Consider the following 9,408-nt stretch of genomic DNA (forward strand, 5'->3'; position numbering starts at 1 on the left):
ATTTCTGTAATTCCATATCTAACTCAGTAAGGGTTTTGATAGACGCAGAAAAATTTAGATGAGGGAGAGAAAAATTTAAATCAATGTTCATATATTCATGTTCCATATTTATCGTTTTCCGAGTGGGTAAAACCATATTTTGAATAAGCACTGTTTCAAAATTGTCATACACTATAAATTGAGTCAGGTTAATTCCATATTTAATAGGGGTAGTATGTAAAATATTATGGGAAGTTCTAGAAGTTATATGACCTGGTACTAACGAAGAAAAAAGTAAGCCAGTTGGCGTATATAAATGAACAAATTTTGCATCAGAAGGAACAATTTCCAGGTTGCAAAAGGTTAAATTCTGATTAAAATATATGTCCGTAAGACATTTTGATCGATTATTGGCGCTTAAACCTGAGGTTTCGCAAAAGTATAGGAATTTCTTCCAAACACACTGTTGATTGTCAATTTCTACAAAATGATTATCTGACAAGAGGCCTCTTTAGGCAACGAATACCTGACAATCTTGTTTGTCATTAAAATACCTAGGTTGTGAATCATAAAACGCTGGGAAATTTTATCAGGAGTAACTACTGGTGTCTTTAACATTAGGTCAATGTTCCAGGAATCAAAATTGAAGTTTATAAGAAAAACTGAGGAAACCGTATAAAATAAACCAATATCGTGCAGGAAAAGAGTATCCTTTAGAATAGCATGGCTCTTAACTATAGAAAGTATCTGAACAGAATTTAAAATACGATAGGTTAGTTGATTTTGTAGAATATCAGTTAGCATCTCGGCAACCTTACGTCGGGATTCATAATAATTTTGCATAATCCACAATCGTCTTTCATGGGTAATCACATCACAAAGAAGGTTCGAAGTCTCGTTTTGAATTTGGAGTACGGCGTGCTTAACAGCCAGAACCACGCCACGTACTATTTTCACTTCATTATTAAATGCTTTCTTAATGTTCTGAAGTTCGGATTTCAAATAATCATCGTGGTCTTGTAAAATACTAAGGGATTGCTTTATTCGTTGAGTCTCAACAAAATTGTAGGAAGAAAATCCAAAAGAGGATATTCCTAAGAGCCACGAAACTATGGAACGAGTAGGACGGTGTTGATGCATACAGTGTAAAGAACTATTCGAATACTGAAATGCACATGGTATAACAGCTTGTAACTTAGCATAAAAATCTCGTTCCATGGTAACTACATCATTAAAAGGATTTACTTTGTTCTCACATGAAGTAATGTTTAAATTTGAAAGATGAAGGTCCAAATGTATACGTAAAGTAGTATAGACAGTGTCCGTTGTGTGCACAGCGTATCCTGCATGAGAAATGGCGATTCCTAATTTATCCAAGGTAGCTTGCTTGCGATGGTCTATATCCCACTCAGAAGAAATACAGATAACTTGTAGAGGAAAGAAAACTAATATCCAATACATCTGAAATAAGAGAAAAGGAAAACTCATTTCAGAACCACTGTATTGAATAGATTATACTTGTTACTATTATTGTTAACCCATTTATCAATCTTTACTATAAGTCAAAACTTCTCTATTTCCAGGTACGTCATCTCAAATTATTGTCATTGAGTAAATAAAAGACAAGGGAGAAAAAAAAAAAGAATTCTAGCGGGATTTCTTCGGTTGCACGAATGGTGGTGGTAACTTGCATGTTTTTTTTTTTTTTTTTTTTTGCTTCTGACACATACAGCAGGACGACTATACATAATCCGTTCATAACATACACGTACTAATCTAGATTATAATTCCCTGGTAGGCCAGTAACAAACTAATCCAATATAATTAAAATATGTGTTCTCTTTCAGGTCTATTGTGGAAAGTATACATGCATCAATCGCTCGTACGTTCGTTGATTTTCTTTGTCAAATTGACAGAACACAACCATGTCCACCAAATCCAAATTCTCTTCCAAAAACTTCCGTATGCAATCCAAAGCAATACGGCATGCTTCTTCCTTGGGAAAAAAGAAAATCCCGGTGGCAATGTTCGGAAAGGCTATGGATCTAAAGCCACTCTTCAATGCGAGACCTGAGGCTTTTTCATAGCACGCTTGTAGTTTCCTTGGGTTCTTGTCTGGTGGAGCGCTGACATGTATGACGTAGGAGGCCGAGAGGTTATAGGCATCGGTGACGCAAACATCTCCAACTTTTAGGTGACTAATCTTCTCGCAGTCCTGAAGTAAGTCTGGTCCAGCAGCCTGGTGGATCGCTCGGTCAACACCTCCACGTGGCTTAAATGACGTGTTCGTACTGTTCACTATACAGTCTCCGGAGAGCGAAGTAATACTTCCAAAATATAGGGCTATTTTCTTGTTGATCTCGTGGTTGGCTGAAAACTTTGAGTACGTTCTATCTTTTAAGGCTGAGGTGGGGGAAGCCATGTCTTACCAAGTCGGTAGGTCCACCATAGAAACTATATCCCTGATAAACATACAATCAGGAACAGCATTATCTCTGTCCAAATTTGGTTCTTCAACTAAGAACTGGGCGAAATCACCATTAACAGCTGGTAACTCGGGATCCTTGGCACCTTCACCTAAGACAGTAGGGGAAGAGGCATCTAGCTTCTGAACATCCTTTTCAGCATCTTTTCCTGGTGGGTAATACTTTTTTAAACGGTCAACAGCGAAAGAATCAATCTTAATTTGCCCATGTCCTGTCCGAAACTTTACATAGTAACTGTTGTCATGTTTGCTTCCTTGAATTATACCTGGACCAAAGTATTTCCCTGAGAAAGCTTTACAGTTACCTTTCTTAACGGTTGAATCAAAAATCCAAACCAAATCGCCTTTCTTAAAAGTTTGCTGTTTCTTCTTTTTGTTGTAAGATTTAGCGGAAATCAAAAATCTTTTATACAAGTTATCATGGGCTCTTTCCCGTATATATCTTAAACGTTCTAAACGATCTTGGTTATCTGAAAATTGACACTGTGTGTCCAACATACCAGAATGTAACAGTTTAGGAGAAAAACCATGGAGGCACTCAAATGGAGAAATCTGCATACTCAAATTACATGTGACGTTATAGGAAAAAACAATCTGGGGTAGAAGTTCAATCCAATTGGACTGGTTATCTTTGTCCAATGCAAGTTTCAGTTGCTGTTCAATATGTCTTATGGCGACTTCCACTGACCTAAAGAATAGTGTCCTGCCACATCTGCAAAGTGTAATTGGATATCAAAGATATTACACAGTTCCTTGAAGACTTGACTCGTAAAAGCTGTGCCACGGTCGCATGCCAATTCAGAAAAAAGACCATATTTCAAAATAACTTGCTCGTACAAAAATTGAGACACAGAAGCAGCTGATGTATCGGGCAAAGAAGCAGCTATACAGAATCGAGTTCCCTCGTCGACACAAACAACCAAATAACTGTGTTTAAGGATGTTGTTTCTCTGGTATTTCCCGGAAAAATCTATATATATCCTATAGAAGGGTGGAACGCTGGGATGGGTCTGTAGATTTCCTAGAGGCTTGCCACTCCTCTTCTTCAACACTTGACAAACAATACATTCCTTGCACTTCCGATAGACAAATTTCTTCATGTCCAAAAAGTATACAGACTTTAATAGCAAATTATACGTTTTGGAGAATCCAGCGTGGTTTGCTGCGAGTTTTTCAGCATGGCACTTCTCAAAAACTCGGTCTCTCAAGGACAGTGGCACAGCGACTAAATGAACTTTTCCAAGAGGCGTGGAGTTGACTTTGTATAGGGTAGAGTTCCTCATGGTAAAGTGGGATGCTCTTCGCTCGAAAGCAGGATCCTTGTCAGGAGCATCCTCCAAGTAGGCGATAATCTTGCTAAAGTATTGATCTTCTCGTTGAGCTTTTCTGAGATCAACAGCGTCATTATCTTCAATGAAAAATATCCGGGGATCCGCCGCACTTGCGTCCTCATCGGTAATATCACGCTTGTGGTTAACAAAACGGCTGAAAGCACCAGCCTCTATATTGCTGGCTGCGGCGACGTGAGATATAGTAAAATGGTAAGCTTCAATTTCCGTGAGCCAACGAGCTAGTTTTCCAATTAAGTTCTTGCTATTCTTTAAATATGTTATGGCTTTGGAGTCCGTGTGAAGGAAAAAATGTCTTCCCAAAACAAAATAGCGGAAAGAACGGAAGGCATATAGCAGAGCTAGGAGTTCAAGATGGTAAACAGAAAGATTCTTCTCAGCAGGCCCCACTGCACGGGATGCGAATGCAATAGGCACCAGTTCAGATTCGGGATCGTCGGATACGGGTTGTTTTGCGACGGCATCCGTGTATATGTGCAAGTCACGTTCGGGTTTATAGGCCAATAAGATGGGAGCTTCCAAGATGGCGGTCTTCAGCGCTTCAAAGGAATCCTGCTTTGATTTACCCCAGGTAAAATCAACATCCTTCTTCATCAACTTCTGAAGAGGATCCGCGATAATCGCAAAATCCTTGACATAACGCCGCAAAAAGGAGCAAACTCCAAGAAAACTCTTGAATTGTTTCTTCGTCCGTGGCCTCTTGTAATCTCTAATGGTGTCCAACATCTTATCGGAAACGGACATCCCAAAACTCCCAAACTTGTGGCCAAGTACGACCAAAGAGTGGTGAGCGATTTTGGTCTTCTCGGGGAACAACTTTAAACCTCTGGAACGAAGTCGCTCAAACAGTATCTTGCATAAGTCGAGCATTTCAGCCACACTACTGGAAACTACATAAAAGTCGTCCACATAATACATGATGTTTGAAGAAGGAACTCCAGCGAGCGTTAATTTCACCAACCTATTCAACGCTGCGGCACTGGAAATGTGCCCCATCGGTAGGCAGTTGTATACATAGGATCCGAAGCCTGGAATTGAGAATCCTGTGCACTCCCTACTCTTCTTCGTAAGCTTAATTTGGAAGAACCCCGCCTTCATGTCCGAACTCGTGTAAAAAAGCTTTCCCGCCATGCGTCCTAAGATGTCCTCCATCGGTGGCGTCGGATAATTGCATGGCATTGACTTGAGGTTCAAAACTCTGACGTCCGAAACGAATCTGAAGTCTCCAGAGCGTTTTCTGACCAAAATAATAGGGTGATTCCATGGGGAAGTCTCTGCGGAAATTACATTCTGACGCAGGAGAAGATCCGACTGCTTTTTGACATCTCGAAGGTGGTAAGGTACTGAATACGGAGCCTTGTTCACAGTGGTCTCATCAGATATTCTAATTTCATGCTCATAGCCTCTAGCGACGCCCACGTCTGTGTCCGACCAAGAGAAGACGTCCGCGAAGGAGCGGATAAGATCGTAAAATTTTTCCTTCTCATCCGGAGCGAGATCTTGATTGACGTCCACTTGTGTGGGATCACACATCTTCTGTGATGCTGCTAACTGCTCTTGTGGTGGGGTGTATTCCTCCGTGGTGTTTGCCACAACTTCATCCGATTCAACAGGCACCTCCTCAAAGTCCTCTGCCAGACCAAGAACTGTTCCCATGCGTAACTTCACTGGGGTGGTGGTGGGGTTGGTCACATAAACGACTGGTGTCTCACCATTTACCAAAACTCGTGGGATAAAAATTCCCAATAACTCTTCAATTCGCTGAGACGGGGACAACAACAACTTTTTTCCGGTAATATCAAGCGAATTTCGGAGACGGACCAAAGTATGTGACCGCGGTGGCAACACAGTATTTTCACAAACTCGAAAAACAGGAGTGGAACAGCTAGCAACTTTACTTTTAAGGACTTTGGACAAATGCACCTCCAAATTTCGCCTCGGCAATGAACGAGACGGTAAACGACCAAAGTAAGAAAGAGTAAAGGTATTTCTATCGAAATCAATTAAGTCTCTATGAATATTCAAAAAGTCAGCTCCAAGCAAGGGACCATAGTCAAAGTGTGGAATAACTCGAAACACATGAGAAAAACGTCTCCCATTAATATCAAACTGGAGAATCGCCAACTCAGAAACCTGTATAAACTTGCCAGTAACACCTCGTAAACGAGTATTGATGCGATATCTCCTAGCACTTTCCGGTACTAAATTGGAACCGACGCAACTGACCTGGCTCCCAGTGTCGAGCATAAATTTAGTCTGGATTCCTCCCATAATAACACTGATATGAGGCAACTCATTCTGGGTGAAAAGAGGGACCGTAATTCGGAGAGAACGAGTAGCAATGGTCCAATTTGCTACCCTAGCAGTTAGTTTAAATTCGCCCTGCAATATCTAGCGTTATGATTAGGGCCTTTGCATCGAAAACAGATAATGGGTCCCTTTTTTGAGGAGTCGTTGTTTTGGGACGACCCTGTATTTGATTCGGACCGGTTAGGATCGGTCTGGGGCACATGAAAACTATTGGCACCATTATCATTGGTTTGTTGGCTATTATTATGTGGAAAATTTCGTCTACCATTATTCCGTCTATTGCGTGAGCCATTCCCATTGTTTTTGTTTTTATTGCCATCAGAAAAAGCGGATATTTGCAACGTTAATTGAGATAATTGTTGCTGTAATTCAAGCAAACGGCCATTGACGTCATTACTCTGCTGCGTTTGCTCTCGTGGCGAGTCAGCAGCTCTAACAGCTGTTTCCTGTCTATATGGTACGTCAGCAGCTGTTACATAAGGAAGGCTGTCGGCCGGCTTATTGCTGACCAAGGCAGACTGCAAAAGCACTGAGTTCTTTTTAATGAACTGATCCAATTCCTTCCTCTTTGTCAGCAATCGTGCTTTTTCCTCTAATATTAACTCATCGACGAGTGCAGCGAGATTTTCATATTCTTTTTTAATAACAGCACGAAAATATTCAGGTTGAAGACCTTCGATAATGTACTGTATTTGTGCTTTTTCTGAGGCTATAGGAGCTGATCTAAGAATGAGATCCTGTTTTGAGTAAACGTAATCCATCACGCTCTCATCCGTACCTTGCTCTCGAGCCCTCATCTGCGCAACAGTAAAGTGGGGAAGCGCATGATCTTTAAAGGTTTGACGGATTCGTTCTTTAAACTGGTCATAATTCCACTGCGCAAATTCGGGTTTTGACTCAATTGCTGAATACCAATTTTCAGCACCTCCTTTCAGTAATGATCCTAAAATTAACTTCTTACGGGCTCCTGTCCAGCCGTTGACTTCGGCCACAGTTTCGTATTTCCTCAAAAATCTGTCCACACCCTCCCCGAAACGAGCATAAAACGGCTCAGGTCTAATAATAGAATTCATATATTGAACGGGACCTTCGCCTCCTGCATTATTCGCTGCAGATGCCATATCTGATACTTTAGGACTTAAAGAAATGGAAGAGGGCCCAGAAATCTCGGAGAAGGTATCGGATAAACGTAACTGCCGACGTAAGTTATACAAATATTGGCGCGTAACCTTAGCGGACTTTGGGGAAGAACACGCGGCAGGCTCAAAATATACAGTATTGCTATGGTCTAAAATTTTCTCTGTAGGGACATCTAATTCCTCATGTAAGTAACGCAACATAGACAAAAATCTCTAAGAAATTTGGGCACACAACTACACATCACATTAATACTATAACTCAATAATTAACTTAAAAATAATAAAATAATACCGAGAATACGCTAATACACACAAAAAATAAGGAAGACACTATACTTCGGAAAGAGTTAGGAAAAAAAAACATCTCGCCACGACCCAAGTGTCATGCAAAAAATAAGAGGAAACATAGGTGAGCTATTTTCCAATTGAGGAGAACCTCTCGGACTCTAGCACCACTACGCCCCTAAACGAGGAAGTCGGATCGGTCAGAAGTTCCATCTGATCGCAATGACCTCCGTGTGCGGACTCGACCAAAAGGTCTCGACGCTAAAGTAGTACTTTTCGCTCGAAAGTAAGACGCACACCAAAAGAGCATTCACAATAGGGTGAAACCCTCCTCGTACAGTGCTACGCCCTTAGCAAGGTTCTGCTCGGGGTACGTCCATACCTCCGCAATAAACCTCGCACAGACTCGGCAAAAATGCCTCACTGCAAAAGTAGTGAAATGCGAAAGACCCAATAGACAAGAGAGCTTATTGGCCTCCACTCTGGTGAAACCATCCGTCTGTTGCGGAGATACGCCCAATAACTGGTCTCGATCGGGGTGCGTGTGCTACACTCCCGCAAGAGAACCAGTCTAGACTCGGCACTGAAATGCCTGCTCCAACAACAGCTATTGGCCAGAAAAGAAAACAAGAAAAACATGCACTACTAGAAGATTGACCTAAAAGCATGCAGAGATAGAACTAACAAGGCAAAAACAATTCTCCACCAAGTAGGACTATAGCAGGGGTAAAAAGAAAGAGTAGAAAGCCACATCTCCACCATATCAAGGGTGTGTGGGGGAGGAAAAATGAAAGGAAACTCCACCTACACACAAGCCGTCAGAAGAACTAAAGTGGGGAATTTAGCTCAGTTCACAGGCACTGGATTCGGACGGCTGTCTTTTGAAGTAAAAGATCATTGGGATATTAGAGTTAATAACGAAGAAATTCTATGAAAGAAGAGAGACAGGGTTAGGGTTAGGTTTATCGGTTAGGGAAGGTGTACCTTCATGACGTCCGGGCGTGCGTTGGTCCCTCTCTGGTCTCCTGGTATATTGCTATGGATCTGGTCCTGGACTATTGGCGGGATATCGCGGGCATCCGCCAGTTCGTAGGAGAAGTCCGAGATTAGCTTCCACTCCGAACCGTTACTCCCGGCTTCAAATCTATATCGCTACTCCTCGAGACGGAAGTAACCGGGGCTATTTAAGGAGGGCCCCCAGGCTCGGCGACTATTCTCGTTGATATCGAAAGCGAATCCCAGACGTCATAGGAGGTGTGGTTTTAGGTGTTGGGAGGAGTCGGGAAGGTGGCTCTCGTAACTTTATTACAATAAATACATAACATTCATAAATTGCTGATGTAGCAAAACAACAACCAGTTGGCTGTTGACAGTTCAGGACGCAAGCACTCTACACAAAAACTGCACAAAACACAAATAAAATTAATAGAAACCTGTCACCAACATTATTGTCTGCATAACTCAATGCATTATTAATAACAGTCTTTGTGAATCGAGGCAAAGACACATTGATTCCTTTACAATATATATATATATATATATATATATATATATATATATATATATATATATATATATATATATATATATATATATATAACTGATGTTAACAGCAAACATTATAGCCAAAATACAGTTAGATGTTCTATCTTACGGTGACAGTTGAAACTTTTTCTTTACATTTCATGGTTTTACCGACAAAAGACTGCAACTCTTTTCGTATTTTGTGTAAAATTACCCCTGAAGTGCAAAGTACTTAGGGTACGGTCTTGCTTGAAAAATCTTGGTCATACACCTTGCTTTGAAAGACATTCTGGTATCTGTATGCAGTGATTTCCATCTCTTTAATTTCAGGTAAAGG

General features: G+C 41.1%; 1 pseudogene; it reads right to left on the reverse strand.

The window, feature by feature from the left end:
• Window positions 1-1,828: 1,828 nt before the first annotated feature.
• On the reverse strand, window positions 1,829-2,401 carry LOC145679335 (macro domain-containing protein PG1779 pseudogene; annotated as a pseudogene).
• Window positions 2,402-9,408: the final 7,007 nt, after the last annotated feature.

The sequence above is a fragment of the Thermobia domestica genome, chromosome 1 (assembly GCF_964235325.1).
Source record: "Thermobia domestica chromosome 1, izTheDome1.hap1.1, whole genome shotgun sequence".
Lineage (NCBI taxonomy): Eukaryota > Metazoa > Arthropoda > Insecta > Zygentoma > Lepismatidae > Thermobia > Thermobia domestica.